Source organism: Momordica charantia, assembly GCF_013281855.1.
Source record: "Momordica charantia cultivar OHB3-1 chromosome 3 unlocalized genomic scaffold, Mcharantia_2.0 BLBB01000003.1, whole genome shotgun sequence".
NCBI lineage: Eukaryota > Viridiplantae > Streptophyta > Magnoliopsida > Cucurbitales > Cucurbitaceae > Momordica > Momordica charantia.
In genome coordinates, this window is record NW_028275161.1 from 2,488,100 (window position 1) to 2,508,151 (window position 20,052).

The following is a 20,052-nucleotide window of genomic DNA, read 5'->3' on the forward strand; positions in this document are numbered from 1 at the left end:
AGGTTCGTGTTCTGCTTCCAAAGTCAGTCGTCTCCTTGGTCTATTGTCTATCGATGTCCTGCCTCACCTCTCTTTAGTGTTTGAGTTAGTTGATAGAGACCCGTACTGTAGGAATAGGCCACTTCTTGGCAAGTTTGGAAGCTTTTGTGAAATTTTTTTCCTATTTCTAGAAATAACTTCACTGCATTTCTTGAGATGATAAAATATGGCAAAACCCATACCAAGAATCGGAGCTCTTTTGCTCGCCCCTATCTCTAAAGGGGTGCAAGAATCGATTCGTTTAATGAATAGATCAAAGTGGCTCCTAGGTGGGGAACTATGCCTTTGATGGCTGTCGCGATGGATTGATAAGTCCAATACCAATATCTTGATTTCTAATGCCAGGGCATCGAGGATCAGGTCTTATATTAGGAAGTATGGGAGTTCGTCGATTTTTCAATAAGATCAACTTTTTTGATTACATGATGTACTTCTCTGAAAAATATTGGCACATGTGGGATCTTTTCCTCGTTCGAGAATCTCCTTCCTTCTGTCCCGAAGAGTGATCGAGACTAATTCAAGAAGTCCATTACTGAGAAAAGTGGTGATCTCGTCTTGCTTGTTGGGAGAGAGGAAGCTTCCGGACCACCTTTTCCAACCAGATAGAGAGCAATCACTCAACAATGAACACTAATAGAAAACGGTCGGGAATGTGTACCTATCCCTTACAAGAATCGAACTATAAATCATTGCGTCTAGGTTTCAAGAATTCAGTAGAGTAATAAAAAATAATTGTTAAATCTTGAGGCGGTAATCTGGCTTTAATCGATTTCCTTCCTCTAGTTAAAGATTGAAATATGGATACTAGCTCTGAGAATTTGGCAACTTCAATTCCATTAACAACCCTCTTTCCCCTTTAATTCCTTCAACATTTCCCAATGTGAAACCACTAACATCTTCCTCGTTGGGGCATTGAGCGAACAAAAGTGAGCTTCGATATGGGTAAAAAAGAATTTGTTAACTAAATAAGACAATAGTTTATATGAAAACCCTTTTGGTTATATGAGCCTCAGAGACACTAATTAAAACCCTTAAAGCGATTCAATTTCAACCCTATGGTTTAAGTTAAACACTGATTGCCTTAAGATCAAAGCTCCTGAGACAAAAAAAATGAATTCCTTGATCCAAGAGTCAAACACTCCACAGGATACGAGGATCATCAATCCTACTTGAATGTTATTGGTATGCCATTCAAAGAAACATGAAATTGGAAAAAGGTTGAACAAAGCTCTTGGCTAAACTTGAAAGGAAACGCTGGATGCTAATCCATTATCAAGACTAATCTGATCTGTAAAACAATCTAATGGCTTTAGATGGTCTCCCAACTAATCACTAAATGTCCATCATAGATCATAACAAAAAGACAAAAATATCCCTACTAATAATATGGTTTAAAAAGATAAAAACTAGAGAGCAATAAATTTATATCCAAACTATTACAAAAAAACATAGATAATAAGTTGAAATACTATAGTGGTTCATATCAATAGTTACAAAGTATTATTCACACTGAGGAGATTGAGGTAAACGATGTCGATGCGTGTCTTAAATCAAAATTAACGTGACAAACAAGTTAATGACAAAATTATTTATTTTCTATATTTAATTAAACATAAAATTGTAAAAATAATCCCTAAGCTATAGAGGATATTTACAATCGTTATCATAACATTAAAACATATATTAAATATATTGTCCTATGGAGTGAAAAGTTTGGCTCTAAAAAGAAGTTTGTCATTCAAAATTGAACATTAATTTAGGGCAAAATAACTGGTTTAAAGTTCATATAAATGTCTCACCCCCCATCACATTTTGAAATCCAAATCCAAATGAAAACAGAAAATAGAAGCACCATTGTTTTTTTCAAAAGAAAAAAAATGAAACGAGGGTGAGAGAATTGCAACAATCCATGCTAATTTCAAGTGTTTCTCCCATATCGAAGGAAAATAGTGTTATGCTCCCTTTTATGTAGGCACACTTCACATATACAATCCCCGAGCTTGGTTGCGTAAGCTTATGACCCAAGTGGGGGCATTAAAATGGTGGAACATGGTCCAATCTCGTTTGTCTGGATCCTAGTTGGCCTTTGTTTGGCCTCTCCGTTTTCAAGTAGAGAGCTAAGCCATGGAATTTGGGCTGAGGCCTATGAAGTGGAGGGCATAGCGTGAGGCTGGCTTTACAGAGCAACAAAAACCTCCCTCTCCTTGTAGTGGAAGGATAATGGGCCGTTGACATAGGTTTCGATTTGAAATGGTATGTTTTGACATGATAGAAAACTACTATAGTTTTTTTTTGGGGATAAAGATATCGCGGTCACTTGGAGGACGCTCAGAATGGAGGGGTTCGACTTGGAGGGGTTCGATCTGCTCAACCCCGACAGGTTCGACTTGATAAAAGACAGGGATAACCGCCGGTCGTAAGTGCTGTCGGACCCACCACCTATAAATAGAGGGCCTCATTTCACACTCAGGTATCGAATCTCACCTCGAACTTAATATTGAGTATGACCTATACTGACTTGATCGTCGGAGAGTTTGACCTCTTGTGCAGGTTTATTCCACGGTTCAAGTGGAGTCAAAGACCAGGTTCAAGTAGAGATCTAAGCCATGGAATTTGGGCTGAGGCCCATGAAGTGGAGGGCATAGCGTGAGGCTGGCTTTACAGAGCAACGAAAACCTCCCTCTCCTTGTAGTGGAAGGATAACGGGCCGTTGACATAGGTTTCGATTTGAAATGGTATGTTTTGACATGATAGAAAACTACTATAGTTTTTTTTGGGGATAAAGATATCGCGGTCACGTGGAGGACGCTCAGAATGGAGGGGTTCGACTTGGAGGGGTTCGATCTGCTCAACCCCGACAGGTTCGACTTAATAAAAGACAGGGATACCCGCCGGTCGTAAGTGCTGTCGGACCCACCACCTATAAATAGAGGGCCTCATTTCACACTCAGGTATCGAATCTCACCTCGAACTTAATATTGAGTATGGCCTATACTGACTTGATCGTCGAAGAGTTTGACCTCTTGTGCAGGTTTATTCCACGGTTCAAGTGGAGTCAAAGACCAGGTTCGAGCTAGGTTCGTGAACACCGTTGTGTAATTCTCTGCATAAACATTTGGCGCCGTCTGTGGGGAAGGACAATTTAAGTCATCCATATCCAAGAAACATAAGCAAATATGGTTCAACCAGCAAACTCAACCAACACAGCAGACCGAAGAGCTCTGGCTGCTAACGATGGCCACCAGAGAGAGGTCGGGGCAGAAGTGGCAGAGAGCCAGATTCAAAAAGGTCTAGGGACCGAGCCGCTCTGTAGGTCGGCACGTATCACCACGCCTGTTCTGCTGCTAACACATCCAAAACCATCTAAGGCCAATCGCGGCCGAGGTGGTGCCTCGAGAAGAACCACTCGAGGAGAAGCTCCAGCCCCTACTAGGGATAACTTGATGCACTCCAGAAAGAAATGGAGGCAATGCGCACCCAGATGCGTACCATGGAAGAGATGTACAACAAAATGGTGTAAGCTGCAGGTGCCGAGTCTCGATCTGAAGACCGAGCGGCGCGTGACGAGGTGCGTGAGCAAGGAGGTCTTCATCTCGACCCAATCGATGAAGAGCACCCCGAAGGTGATGAAGATGAGGAGTACACTCGGTAGAGAGGCGATCTCCGCGACCATCTTAATAAAAAAAAAAGCTCGTCCCTCCGAAGAAGACGAACTCCAACATGCTCGCACAAGAATTCCAATCAGCAGGCCAAATCCTCTTACAACCCAATAGTTCCTGAGGGAATGATTACGAGGGAAGAGTTCGACCAGCTCAAGAGCAAATTTGATGCTCAAGTAGAAGCCTTAAAGGCAAGGTGCAAGGTGAAAGGGAGAGCATTTGATGATGGTGACCTGGGGGAATCGCCATTCACCTCGGATACCTTGGAGGCTCCAATCCCTCTAAAGTTCAAAACTCCCAGTATGAAGCCATATGATGGGTCTAAGGACCCAAAGGATTATGTTGAGGTCTTTGAAGGCCTCATGGATTTACAAGCAGCAATAGACGCCATTAAATGCCGCGTCTTCCAGATCGCGCTTACCGACAGCGCACGCTTGTGGTACAGAAAATTGCCGGCTAGGTTGATCTCGACCTACTCACAGTTGAGGAAAGAATTTATTAGTCAATTCTATTCTCGGCACTATGACAGAAAAACAGCGACCCATCTCACCACCATCAGACAGAATGAGGGCGAGACGCTTAGAGAATACGTCACAAGGTTCCAGGAGGAGCAGCTGAAGGTTGTGCACTGCTCCGATGATTCGGCCATGTGCTACTTTCTCACCGGCCTGGCCGACGAGACTCTTACCGTGAAGCTTGGAGAGGAAGCTCCAGCCACGTTTGCTGAGGTTTTGCAAAAGGCGAAGAAAGTTATCGATGGACAGGAGCTCCTCCAGACCAAGACTGGCCGGCCAGAAAAGTAGATCGACTTTAAGAAATTTTGCCAAGATAAAAGGAAGGCTGATTCCAAGTCTAAGGACAAGGGGTCATCCTCCTTCAATAGTCGAATTGATTATCCCAGGTCGAATGATGGTCTCAACCGAAGCCGACCTTACGAACGTTATACTCCTACCACCATCCCCATCTCTAAAATACCTACAAACATTGAGGAGACTGGGATGAAAAACCTCCTCAAGCGACCTAAGAAGCTCCGAGGAGACCCAGAAAAGCGCAACAAAGATAAGTATTGCCGTTTTCATCGTGATCACGACCATAACACATCGAGTTGCTAGGAACTCAAACACCAGATTGAAGACCTCATTCAAGATGGCTACTTCAAAAAATTTGTTGGCAAACCGAGGTCTAACTCGGTAGAAAGGAAAGAAGAGAGGAAGCGTTCAAGGACGCCACCTTGTCGTCGTTTTATGACCTAGCTGTTAGTTTCAAAGTCTTTCTACAAGTAGCTGTGGTTGAAACCAATGTTAGTGTGTGGAAACCTCAGGGGCTAGTAGCCATTTATTCAGATGTAAAAGTCCTAACGTAAGAAGGGAGTGTGCAGATTCCTTAGGGGTATTTGAGAACGTTTTCTGTTTTTGAAAGGAAAAAGGATTTTGAAAGAGAAAGTTTTTATCATTTCAAACTTGGCTTATAGTGACTAAGCTTACCAAGGCAATAGAATGGTAAGCTTTGACATCTTTTCCCTGAGACAATTTATGATTGAACATCTCGGTTGCTTTTGCTTTACCTTGTCCATGTGTTAGAAAGCTGATTAAAGTTGCTAAGTTTTGCTTGAGGACAAGCAAAAAGTTAAGTTTGGGGGTGTGATTACGCTTGTTTACATGCGTAAAAAGAAGGTTTTATATGCTGTTTTTACTATGCTTTAGCTTTGTTTCGGATTTTTCTCGGTCGTTTGAGTTCCAATTCATGCAAAATTTATATATGATGGTTTGTGGTTGGCTTATATTATATTTATGACATTTTAGAACCATTTGGGAGTGCAAATTAATCAAAAGAAGCAAAAAGTCGGAAATACCTACATAGGAGGCGCCAGGCGCCTGCGTGCCTGCAGAAAAACTGGTTTTCTTCCAACTTTGCCCTTAATGAAACGCGTCTTCCAATGCGTTTTGGTGGTTCCAACCGATGCATACGTGTAGAAGAAGTGTTCCACTATCAGTTTGAGCACGATTTAGTCAGTCAAAGATGTTGGAAATGGGTGATTCACCATCGTTTTAGGACCTACCTAACCAATTCTGCACAGCTATAAATTCCAGCAACTTCTCCACCAAATTCATCAAGCCTTGCTTCCTTCTCTTGATCATTTTTAGTGTTTCTTTGTTGCTTTCTAAGTACTTTTGAGTTGCTTTCATTAGTTGCTTTTGGTTTTTAAATCCCGAGCACTTTACATTCCTTTATTGAGCTTTGTTTTGTTTCCATTTGTACTTAGTTATTTTCTACTTATTCAAATATATAAAAATCCAGCCCTTTGTTTATCTTCTTTTTGCCTTTACTTTATTTTTAGTTAAGAGAGTTGTGGTTTTGGAGGAAAGAGCACGTGACACTCCCCCTTGCTTGAAAGAGAAGGGCGAAGCTCTCAATCCCAAGCAAAACTCTCCGTTAGTTAACTTTTGTTTTTCACACATGCATTTCAATTTCAACCACTCTACTTGCTGTATTTTCTTCAATATGTCTTTCTAAATTCCCGTCTCTAGCCCGGTTATGGATAGTTAGCCTTTTGTTTCTAATAAGGGTTGCTAAGAAGTAGTGTTTGTGCTACCACTCGATCTAAGTGGTCCCCATCGCTTCCTTTCTCAATCGAACCCAACGACCTTTGAAGGAAGATTCCCCTGATGACTTGGCGCTCTCACCAAAGTCTGTTGCCTTTATAGAGACATTACCCTTGACTTCAGCACCAACTATAGTCTTCTCCCTCAATGCACTTTTTCACCTATGCGACTTCATCAGCTCGCTCATCTGTCTGACAATTGGGGTATTAGTCCAATAGTCTACTGAACACCTCTCAGAGCTATTCCCCTTTCCCTTTCTTCTACTTCCCAGCTGTTGTACTTGAATTGATGGCAGATTCTTCTGATCTGTCCTGACTTTCAATGCTGCTGATTCTTTCACGTCTCGCCCTGAACCATCTGCAGTTACACTGTGCATCCTCTGTCTCTCAGATCCTTTGACAACCTAAAACTCTGACACATAAACAGAATCTTCCTTGTGGCCCACTACCACTATCTCGAATCCTCTCAGAAATTTCCAGCTACCCTTTAGCGAGCTCACTGTCGTCCATCCTCGTCTAACTTCTCTGCGGATAACAAAATTCAATCTGAAGCTTAGAAAAAATTACCCGACGACTTGCAACACCAACTCGGCCTCTATGTCTGTCTTAAAACAGACATCTCCAATTCCTCTCACCTTGGAGACACTCTCATTCTCCATCCTCACTGAGCCATAATCTCCTGTAGTAAAGGATGAGAATCAATGTTTATCTGAAGTAACGTATGCTGATGTGCACTGTCCATTACCCACTCTGATGGTCGATCAACTGAGTTGCTTTGAACATAGGTTAGAAACCCTTTTACTCTTTCTTCTGCAACATCAGAAGAATTTCCCTTTTATTGATCCTCCCAAAGCTTCTTACAAAAGTTTGATGTGTCCCTTCTTATTGGTAGGAAAACCATTCCATATCCTCTGCTTGTTCATCCATCTCACCCCAATGGAATGTCGTTCTTTCAAGATTTTATGAAGATCTGTAATCTGCATTTTCCAAAACCTGAACCCAAAATCTTTCCCCATCAAATCTCAACAACCCAACAAAGTAGTGATGTGACTTTTGACTGAATCCCCACAATAGTGCAACACTACAGCTTTGATACCACTTGTTGGGAAATTAATGGCTCTGAATAATTTCCCCTTCCACAGTTATATCCAGTTACCTAAGTCGATCACACAACGCAAGAGAAAAATAGGGAAAGCAATAAACGACACAAGATTTATACTGGTTCACCCAAATAGTTTATGGGCTATGTCCAGTCTATCAATCAGATGCGGGTTCCACCATAATAGAGATTGGATACAAAGCACTCAAATATATCACCCTGATATTTACCCCCTTTAGAGGTCCCAACAAACACCCCCTAGCTTCTAAGTATTATAAAAACTATACTTAGGTACATAAATGAAAACACTCATTGAATAATCATGATACAATATCCATAACATCATGATCTTGATCTCCCCAATCTTTGCAGCCAATACTCGAGCCCGCCATCAGAAATCAGGTGCTAAAACACCCTAAAGTCAGCTATTACAAAACCCCTCAACTGCTACATTGTGACGGCTCTAAAAAACCATAAAATGAAGGCTGCTGTATTTATAATCATCGACACAGCACCATGGCACTGTCCCCTGCACCATGGCACTACGGACACAAAATTGCGCCAGGGCGCCTATCAGGACAGCGTTGCGTCGCGGCGCTACAGCGCCATGGCGCTCTACAGTGGTGTCGCGGTGCTGTCTTCTCGACCCAAGTGGCCTGCACCACCCCGCTTCCCTGTTTTTCATCCCCGCTTCGACCTCAATGCATCCTGACTCGATCCCGACTCATCCCTAGCTCGATTCGACATTGTTTTGGCTCCACCAATCCGAACAGAAGGAATTGAATAAATCAATATGGAGTCAATTTTATTAAGGAAGTGTTCAATAGCAATGGCTTTTATACACAACAAATTGAGAAATAAATTGATGATGAAAGATTGTTATATACCACTAAAAAATCTATAACATTATAAACTAAAAAACTAATAAAAAGATAAATGTAATATTAATTGTTAGAACAAATGAAGCCTAAGCGAGCGCAGCTCAGGTACCCCAAGTAGTTCCACAATAGTATAAAATTGTCCGCTTTGGGCATAGCCTTCACGGCTTTACTTTTAATTTCACCCAAAATGCCTCATAACAATGGAGATAATTGTCCTCTCTTACATATCCATGATCATTCCCTTCCCTAGCCAATGTGTGACTTTGTTTGCAATCACCTTACAAACCCAGCAACATGCATAAGGAACAAACACTCCGATGCCCAAGTTAGAGTGAGCTCGAGCTGTAGTCTGTCATTCTTGGAGGAAATGGCATACTTGATCAGTGGGGTGGAGTGTCCTTTTTATAGGCATACGAGGGAGACAAGACCATTAGGGTTGTTCCGACCGGCGATTACGGCTACCAGGCCCACAGGTCGGTGGTTAGGTCTGAGGTTAACGAATATGGTTTCTTCATCTCAGCTCGGTGTGGATTAGGTCAGCGAGTATGGAGAATCCGTTTTCTGCCTCCTGATGACTCTGAACTGAGTTGATGCGTATACATGTCGATTCTGATTTTTGACCACTCACACCCACGAAGGACAAAAAATAAAAATAAATTATTTTCTAAGCAAAAGAAGAAGATAAACCTAAGCATTAACATCTTTCGATTTAAATTAATACATATAATTTCTTTCAATCTCGTTAATTTAATCATAAATAGTATTCAAATTTAAAATTTAATCCAAATTTGTTTTGTTAATTTGTTTTCCGGTCTCTCATTTATTCTCTCGCGTAAATTTTTTTTATGATTGGAGTTTAAATTTCAAATTTAAGTTCTTTTTAATCTCTCTTCCAAAAGTTTTTTTCTTTGTCTCATCTATCATTCTCTTTACAATTAATTTATTCTCTCTCGTAAGTTATTTTAATAGTAAATTCTGTGTAGATAGTAAAATTTTCCAATTAATGATTTAAATATATATATATATATATCAATGGTGTTTCAAATCTATTAAAAATTGAATTAAAAAAATCGAATAGGGATTCCTTAATCTCTACCTCTGTTAAAATCGGTAATAGAATTCAAGAAATCGGGATTCCTTTTATCTCTCTTCTCTCTCTCGGTCTCGGTCTCGTTCTCTCTCTCTCTCTCTCTTTTCTCGGTCTCGGTCTCTCTCACTCTCTTGCTCTCTTTTCTTCTATCTTTTTTCTCGATCTCTCTTCTCTCTCCTCTCTCTCTCTCTTCTCTCTCTCACTCTCTCTTCTCTCTTTTCTGTCACTCTTCTCTCCTTCAATCTCGCTTTGATTTCTCCCACAACCAAACTCCAATTCTCTCACAACCGTTGATTTTCTCGAGAAAAAATGAAGTTGCTTATGTATAGACCTAAAAAAAATTTTGTTGATTCATTCGAGAAATTTTTTGGAAAGTTGAAGAGAGAAAGGGAGAAGTTTAAAATCCATAAAAATCTGGAAATTTTGAAAGGAGAGAAGAAGAGAGAAGGAGGGAAAGTTAAAATAAGGAAATTTTGATTTTGTTATATTTTACCGGAACAAGAAGAAAAATATGAAAATAGAGAATAAGAAAGATCAGGAAGAGAGATGAGGGTGATAGAAAGATGAAAATGGGAACTAAAAATTTAAGTCAAATTAAATTTAGTAGAGGGATAGTGATGGTCTTTTGTTGTGGGTGGGGACATTTATCAAAGTAGGAGGGAAATGCAGCCCAAAAAACCTAAAAAAAATGCATAAAATCAAGTGATCTAAAATGCAAAAGTCATTGTCATTTCATTCTTAGCTCCTCAAACTCTCTTAAGAAACGGCTTTTAAGGAAGTAGTATCATTTTTGCTTCTAACTCGGTATCTTTTTTTTACCTTAATTATTCTTTTTTTCAGAAGATTAAATACTCCCGGCTCGTAAAGATGCTTTTATGGAGTTTTTATTTAAATTTTCTTGCTAGACTTAACATATTTTTCAATTGTATCGTTTTTTATATTTTTTTGTATTATTATTATAATTTATTATTATTATTATTATTTCGGTAAATAGTTTCTAGATCATGCACCAACATCTTTCTTCACCTCACTTCATCCTTCCTTTGTCATTTTTGCATTTTTTTTTTGTCATTCTTATTATGAACATTATCCAAATTAGATGCCTAACCTCAGTGTCAATATATGTGATGTCTAAATAACCCTAAATCCATGTGTCAATTTCTTTCATTTACTTAGTGTCTTCAAGTGTCAAGTTGACCCTTATCCATGTGCTTAATTCTCAATATCCCATGTGTCTATTTTCTACCTATTATTAGTGTCCAAATGTAAGACCTCATGGTTGTATAAATTGCCTATAAATAGTGGCAATTCATCGATAATGGTAGTGAGAATTTGAGTGGATTTTAGTGGAAAACTTTGTTGAATTTTCAAGAAAAATTGGAGAGAAATTGAAAAGAAAATTTTCTTTTTATTTTCTAAATTTATGTTAATTTCTAAAATTAATTTTTTCAATTTTTCAAATTCCAAATTTATTTTTCAATTTTATATTTTATCCAATCTCGTATTTTCTGGTTGTTTGTGACTTGTGATGCCTCATTTTGCTCCATAATTTTAGAAGACGTTATAAGCACGACTCTCTGCCATTTTTCCCTCTAAAGTGTGACCATGACAAATCTCACCAAATTAGAATTTACTGCCCTTGATATCAATGACAATAATTATTTGTCATGGGTACTGGATGCTGAGATTCATCTCGATGCTATGAATATGGGAGAAACCATCAAAGAAGAAAATACAACGTCGAGTCAAGATAAGACAAAAGCCATGATTTTCCTTCGTCACCATCTCCACGAGGGATTGAAGATAGAATATTATCTAACAATAAAAGATCCTCGTGTATTATGACAAAAATTGAAAGAGAGATATGATCATCAGACACAAATGCTGTGAATTTTAATAATTGTGGTCGAGGTCGAGGTCATGGTCGAGGGCGTGACCGCGGTAGAGGAAGAAATAATCATTCTTTTCATGGTGGTCGTTATAATCATCTAAATTTCAAAAGAACCACACAAAATAATGATCATAAAGGAAAAGCTCCACTAGATCAGAGTTCTAGAAATGTTGAACACAAATGTCTTCGATGTGGAATGATTGGCCATTGGGCACGTATTTGTCGTACGTCGAAACACTTGGTGGATCTCTATCAGGCTTACCTAAAAGAAAAGGAAAAAAATGTGGAGGCAAATCTTGCATATCAGGATGGTGATATATTTGATCCTGCCAACATAACAAATTTAGATGTGGCAGATTTTCTTGAAACTCTTGGAAAACGAATTGGCACGATGGATGGAATAGCAAGTGTTTCATTTGATTTTGAAAACATCCAAAATTAATGTTTTTTTTTCTTTCATCCTTCTTTCATGTTTATATTAACTAAGGTTGGCTTTTTGTATATCAAGTTTTTTTTTCTTTTCTTCTTCTTATTGTAATTATTTTTGTTTAATGAAGAAACATGGACAGTTTTCATATATTGGATTACTCGAAAGTGAGCAATGAAGATCTATGTTTGGCAGATAGTGCAACTACGCACACAATACTTAAAAGTATAAAATATTATTCCAAATTGACAATGCTGGAAGCAAAAGTCAAGACAATATCAGGTTCTGCAAACTTAATTGAAGGTTTTGGAAAAGTTGATATTATTTTGCCTAGAGAAACAAAGTTTACAATTGACAATGCATTATTCTCTAGTCAATCAAAGAGAAATCTATTGAGTTTTAAAGATATACGTTGCAATGGTATCATATTGAAACTGATAACAAAAATAATATAAAATATCTTTATATTATATCTATTGTCTCACATGGCAAACATATACTGGAAAAGCTACCTACTTTATCTTATGGATTATATTATACTCATATACGAGTAATTAAAACATATGCAACAATAAACCTGAAGTACTTAATGAATCCAGATATATTTACTATTTGGCATGACCGATTGGGTCATCTAGGGTTCATAATGATGAGAAGAATTATTGAGCATTCACATGGACATCCATTAAAAAACCAGAAGATTCTTCAATCTAATGAATTGTCATGTGATGCTTGCTCTCAAGGTAAATTAATCATTAGACCATCACCAAGTAAAGTGGGGACACAATCACCTACATTTTTAGAACGAATTCATGGTGATATATGTGGACCTATTAATCCATAAAACGGACCCCTTAGATATTTTATGGTGTTAATAGATGCATCAAGTAGATGGTCATATGTATGTTTATTATCAAGTCAAAACCTTGCATTTGTAAGATTACTTGCTCAGATAATTAAGTTACGAGCACAATTTTCTGATTATAGAATTAAAAGCATTCGTCTTGATAATGTCAGTGAATTTGCATCCCAATCATTTAATAATTATTGTATGGCAATTGGGATAAGTGTTAAACATCATGTACCTCATGTTCACACACAAAATGGTTTAGCTGAATCATTTATAAAACGACTGCAGTTAATTGCTAAACCAATGCTTATGAGAGCTAAGCTTCTTACATCTGTATGGGGACATGTTATTTTGCATGCAACATCACTTGCACGTATTAGGCCAACAATGTATCATAAATATTCTTTATTACAATTAGCTTATGGTCAAGAGCCGAATATTTCCCATCTAAGAATTTTTTGATGTGCAAAATACGTTCCCATTACTCCACCATAACATATTTGTTGGGTGTGTTGCCCTAAACTCGTAGTTTGTAATTTGTAAAAACACATGTCTATTTAATAAAGTTTTATTCAATAAATTTGTTGTTGAATCATAGTTTTGCATTGTCCAAAATCCAATAAACTAAACATCCAAGGTTATTTTTTATGTAATCGGGACAGTATATATACTGGGTATATAGTTGATATATGGGGTATATATTTGATATACCCCTGATATATGAATGGATAATGTCCCGTGAATAACCTAAAGGGTCTATAGTATATGGATAAGGTTGGGTACCTTATCCTGGCAACACTATGGATACGACCCGCTCTGTAAAGGTTACAGACGACTCGATCCAGGTCGTTCGTGTGGAGACATGCGAGTGGGGGTATCCTATACAATGAGTTTGTATAAGACCGGACCGCGAAATAGGCAATCTTTAGATGTAACACCGTTAACTAATAGATTGCCATTTCTTAGGATGACTAGACAACTCATTCTCAATCCTGAGTGAATTATGGACTCCTGCCCGTGAGGGCTCGTTCTTTGATCTGTATGGGTGAGAGTGGCCTGAGTCGCCGACTCAACATTCCTACCATTTTGGGGACGAGACCGAGTGGGGAGCTGGGAACATAACTTCACAAGATGAAATTCACTCCTCCCCGACTTTAGGGGAGTAGATGAGTGTTCCCTTAAATGCTTGACTCCGGGACTTGAACAAGGGGCCCCACCCTCTCATTGGCCGAGAGAGACTTCCGGTTATTGGTTGGACTATAATCGGGTTGTACATTAGAGGAGCAGTGCTGTTTAAGGAGTAAGAAGTAACTCAGGGGTAAAACGGTAATTTGACCCAACTTGAGTTACGAACACTCGTGAAGGATTGACTCGTCATTAATGGTCGTATATCCATGGACACGAAAACATTCTGCAGTGAGAAGAGTGCAACTGTGGGTCTGTAGTGGAATGACCCGTAGTTAACGAATCTAGATTAACTCGGTCAATGAGTTTGACCGATTAATCTTGAATCGTTGGAGCTTCAGATCTGTAGGTCCATTAGGTCCCCTTGCTAGCTCATAACGGGTAAAACGAGGATCAAATTTTTGGAAGAATTTGAATTGTTAAAATTACTTAAGGGATTATATGTATATTTATACATTATAATATATAGTTAATTGTAAATTAAAACTATATGTTATGAGAGAAATTATTTGAATGAGATTCAAATAAAATTAATATGAATGAGATTCATATTAAAACTATAGGTTAAAAATAATGTGCATAAGATGTACATTAAAATTATAGGTTATACGAGAGAAATGTTTTAGAATATGATTCTAATTTTACAATAAATAATTAAGTGTTAATTATTTATGTATATATATATTTATTAATTATTAATTGGATTAATAATTAATTATATTAATTAATTTGATTAATTATTATATATATATATATTAATTATATATTTTAATTATTATTATATATTATATAAATATATATATGTATTATTAATATTATTAACATTATTAACATTAATAATATTAAACTCCCATGCAAAATTGCAGGGGAGTGGGAGGTTAGTGTACCCCACGTCACTGCTTCGGTTTTGTTTTTGCAGTTCTGCAAAATACAGAACACAGAAGAAGTACTGTCAACCGTTTTCTCTCAATCAAGAAGAACTCTCTCAAGCTCTCCCTCTCGTTCCAAAGGATTGCTCCCACCAGCACGATCCCGAGACCCAAGAGGATAGCGAGGAAGACATAGTGGTGGTGCTCGAGGGAAACTCGTTGAAGAAACGTTCTTCAAAGGTAAAGTTTCTTCTGTATTTTCATTCTTTGAAATTCGATTTTATATCCCGAAAAGCAGCAACGAAAATTTGTTTCCGCTCCGGGATTCACATCCCTTCAACAGGTTGTAGTTCTGATTTTTTTGGGATCAGAATCGTTGAGTTTGGTGGGTGATTTCATATTTTCTAAATATGGGTTTGCGGGTTGGAAAATTTCCGGTTTTTGGCACCTAGATAGTGTTTTACCTCGTGATTTGATCATGTAAGGGCTCGGTGTTTTGGGCATCATGTTTCTGCATTATTTCTGTAAGTCCAGGTCGCTCGAAAGTCGTTCGTGGCGTCGGATTGGGCAAAAGTGGTAGAAAACAGCGAAGAAAAAGAAGCAGACTGCGCAGACAGCACCATGGCGCTATGCAGCAGTGCCATGGCGCTGCGGGACAGCATATAGCGCCACGGCGCTGCACTGTAGCGCCGCGGCGCTGCCCTTAGGCGCCGAGGCACTGTCCCGGGTGTTTTTTGACGCGGTTCCGAGGCTCCGGTTCGCGGTTCGAGGGCAAATGCAGTCGGTTTTCTTATTTTTCATTATTTCGTTTTCTTATGGTGCCAAAAACCGTTCCAACTTTGCTATTTAATTATTTTATACATTATTAATGTATATTTTAATTAAAATCATATAGCATATTGTATGCCATATAGTTTTAAAATCCCACTATAGGTTACATGCATAATATGTATGTTTGATATATAGTATGTATGTATGGTCATGCATCATATAGTTATAAATGTTATAATGTATGTATGCATGTTTTATTTTCATAATTAATATAAGTGTTGTATTAATTAGATGAAAATAAAGTTGCATTGAGCATGACATTATTTTGGATAATATAATTGTTATATTAATGTATGCTTTCAATGCATGTTTATAGTTTTAATTTCTTAAAATTTTATAAGAGTTATAAAATGTGGTAGATAGAAATTAAAATCTATAATAAAGAGTTGCATGCAAACATAAGGTCTAAGTTAATTAATTTTAAAGAGGTTTAAAATTAATTAGACTTTAGGTTATATCTTCTAATGTGATTAGGGGGTAGTCTTTTATTTTGTTTTAACTAGGTTTAAAATGAAATAACAAAAGACTAAATATAAAATGTTGTCTATAAGAGAACCCTGTCTAAGGAAGGTTCTGTCTAGGCTGAGGTATTTAAGCTGACCGTAAGGGAACACCTCTACCTGGGAACCGACCTGGGGTTGAATTAGTCAATATATTATATACAAGCAATAATGTCATTGGTTTATTAAAGTGTTTAACGAACTAAAACATTATTGTACAACTTCCGATATAATAGTTATATTGGGCCGACTAAAAATACACTTAGTTAATTTCACTTAGCCGGGATTTATCTAAGTAATATACCCTAGTCTTAGAATACTAAGTGGGAGCAAAAGAGAATATGTAATATACAACGTATATATTTGATATACAAAGAATATATAAGATACTTTGCTCTCTCTCTCACGTTCTCCTTTAAATTCAAGCTGTGAGTTCCATGCTCGGCCTCGTGTCGCCCTAGGTGCGGCCTCCCTACGGAAGGTGTTTGCATGGTTCAATATCAAGGTGAATGGAGATAGTGTTCATAGTAAGTGGGAGAAGGACGTGTGACAAGACATCCTGCGGTCTCCGCCATTGGTTTGCACCGTGAGGTTTCATACATGATCTGCGTGTCGTCCTGAAGCGACCATCCCTACGGAGGGTTCATTGTATGGAAATCAAAATCAAGGCAAACTCCAGAAATGGATAGGAGTCTCTTAGGTTTTGCTCCAATAGTTTCCTTCCCTACGGCAGGATTATTGGGGTGGACCTCTGAGGTCCGAAAATGTTGGGTCACACTTACGAGGAGTTGTTAATTTAGTTAGCAATTTCCTGACCAAATAAACGATGACTAAAATTTATAGGAATAAAAGTTATTCTGGTGTAAAATTTAGTTGAGAATGTCTCAATTCAGTGAAGGAGTACCTGTCCGCCCTACGGTGGCTGTTGCTCTAAATCACTGAAGCGTCGTTGCAAAACAATTTTGTTAGGGTGCTTAATTACTTTTGCTAAAATTTTGATTGGGTCTAAAAGGCTAATGCATGAAACTAATATAGATTTGTTTTTACTTTCAGCATGTATACTTCTATTATTGCACTTTTAGCCGCGCAAAGACTTAATGGCGAAAATTACAAACAATGGAAGTCAAACCTAAACACTATTCTCGTGATAGATGATCTTAGGTTTGTCTTGCAAGAGGATTGTCCTCAAGCTCCTGCGCCTAACGCCACTGTGGCGGTGCGCAACGCCTATGACAGGTGGATCAAGGCCAATGACAAGGCCAAGGTCTACATCTTGGCGAGCATATCTGATGTGCTTGCCAAGAAGCACGAGGACATGGTCACCGCTAAGGAGATCATGGACTCGCTGCAGAGCATGTTTGGACAACCGTCCTCACAGGCTCGACATGAAGCCCTTAAGTTCATTTACAACTCCCGCATGAAGGAGGGCTCCTCAGTGCGAGAACACGTTCTCAACCTGATGGTCCACTTCAACGTGACTGAGTCGAACGGGGCCGTCATAGACGAGCAGAGTCAGGTCAGCTTTATTCTGGAATCTCTTCCGAAGAGTTTCCTTCCATTCCGCAGCAATGTGGTTATGAATAAGCTGGAGTACACTCTTACCACGCTCTTAAACGAGCTGCAGACCTACCAGTCTCTTATGAAATGTAAGGGACAAGAAGGGGAGGCAAATGTTTCCACCTCAAAGAGGTTCAACAGAGGATCGTCCTATGGAACCAGGTATGCGCCCTATTCTTCTGGAAGTAAGACTTTTAAGAAGAAGAAGGATGCTGGTAAGGGGTCTAAACCTGACTCAGCTGCTGCTGCCCAGAAAGGCAAGGTCAAGGTTGCAGAGAAAGGAAAGTGTTTCCACTGCAACATGAACGGGCATTGGAAGCGCAACTGCCCAAAGTACTTGCCCGAAAAGAAGAAAGCCAACGAAGGTAAATATGATTTACTTGTATTGGAAACATGTTTAGTGGAGAATGATGACTCCGCCTGGATACTGGATTCAGGAGCCACTAATCACGTTTGTTCTTCATTTCAGGGAATTAGTTCCTGGAGGCAGCTTGACGTCGGAAAGATGACTCTCAAGGTCGGAACGGGAGATGTCATCTCAGTTGTAGCGGTAGGGGAGTTCAAGTTGTTTACAAACAAGAATATGTATATATTATTAGATAATGTGTAAGTTGTTCCTAAAATTAAAAGGAACATAATTTCAATTTCTTGTTTGTTCGAACAGATGTATTCAATTTCATTTCATTTAAATGAAGTGTTCATTTCAAGAAATGGTGTTAATATTTGTTCAGCTTTACTTGAAAACAACTTGTATGTGCTAAGACCAACCATAACTAAAGCAGTTTTAAATACCGAGTTGTTTAAAAATGCTAAAACTCAAAATAAAAGGCAAAAAGTTTCTCAAAAGGAAGATACCTATCTTTGGCGCTTAAGATTAGGTCACATTAATCTCAATAGGATTGGGAGGTTGGTTAAGAATGACATTCTAAGTGAGTTAGAAGACGATTCTTTACCACCATGTGAGTCTTGTCTTGAAGGCAAGATGACTAAAAGACCTTTTACTGGAAAAGGTTATAGAGCCAAAGAGCCCTTAGAACTTATACATTCAGACCTTTGTTGTCCGATGAATGTTAGAGCTCGAGGAGGATATGAATACTTCATCTCTTTTATCGATGATTATTCAAGGTATGGTTATTTATACCTAATGTAACATAAGACTGAAGCCCTTGAAAAGTTTAAAGAGTACAAGACTGAAGTTGAAAATCAATTAGGTAAAACCATTAAAACACTTCGATCAGATCGGGGTGGAGAGTATATGGACTTGAGATTCCAGGACTATATGATAGAACATGGAATCACGTCCTCAACTCTCAGCCCCTGGTACACCTCAACAAAACGGTGTATCAGAAAGGAGAAACAGAACCCTGTTGGACATGGTTCGATCAATGATGAGCTATACTCAGTTGCCTAACTCGTTTTTGGGTTATGCAGTGGAGACTGCAGTTTATATTTTGAACGTAGTTCCATCAAAGAGTGTTTCTGAAATACCCTTTGAGCTGTGGAAGGATCGTAAACCTAGTTTACGTCACTTTCGCATTTGGGGATGCCCGGCACACGTGCTCATGACTAACCCGAAGAAACTGGAACCTCGTTCAAAAGTATGCCTATTCGTAGGTTACCCTAAAGAGACGAGAGGCGGTCTCTTCTTCAATCATAAAGAAAACAGAGTGTTTGTATCGACAAATGCTACTTTCTTAGAAGAAGGCCATGTTCGAGATCATAAACCACGAAGTAAGGTAGTAATTAACGAGATTTCCGAAGAGGCTACAAACACGTCAACAAGAGTTGTTGATCAAACTGGCACTACAACAAGAGTTGTTGATGAAGCCAGCACATCGCGTCAGTCACATCCACCTCAAGTGTTGAGGGTGCCTCGACGTAGTGGGAGGATTGTGTCACAACCTGACCACTACGTGGGTTTAACTGAAACTCAAGTTGTCATACCTGATGACGGCGTCGAGGATCCATTGACCTACAAAAAGGCAATGGAAGATACTGACGAGGACAAATGGGTGAAAGCAATGGACTTGGAAATGGAGTCGATGTACTTCAATTCCGTTTGGGAACTTGTATATCAACCTGACGGGGTAAAACGCATAGGGTGCAAATGAATCTACAAGCAAAAACGAGACGTCGAAGGAAAGGTACAGATCTATAAGGCGAGACTTGTGGCAAAAGGCTACACACAAAGGGAAGGAGTGGACTATGAAGAAACCTTCTCCGCTGCAGCTATGCTTAAGTCTATTAGAATACTTTTGTCCATTGCCACATATTATGACTATGAGATATGGCAAATGGACGTCAAGACTGCTTTTCTAAATGACAATCTTGAAGAAAGTATTTATATGTCTCAACCCGAAGGGTTCATAGAACAAGGTCAAGAACAAAAGGTTTGCAAGCTTAAACGATCCATATATGGACTCAAACAAGCATCTCAATCTTGGAACATAAGGTTCGATACTGCGATCAAATCTTATGGTTTTGACCAAAATGTTGATGAGCTTTGTGTATATAAGAATATCGTCAACAACACCGTAGCCTTCTTAGTGTTGTATGTGGATGATATTCTACT

At 38.7% G+C, this 20,052-nt stretch overlaps 1 pseudogene; it reads left to right on the forward strand.

Moving 5' to 3' along the window:
* The first annotated feature begins 2,032 nt into the window (after positions 1–2,032).
* Positions 2,033–2,323, forward strand: LOC148212160 (signal recognition particle RNA; annotated as a pseudogene).
* The last annotated feature ends 17,729 nt before the right edge of the window (positions 2,324–20,052 follow it).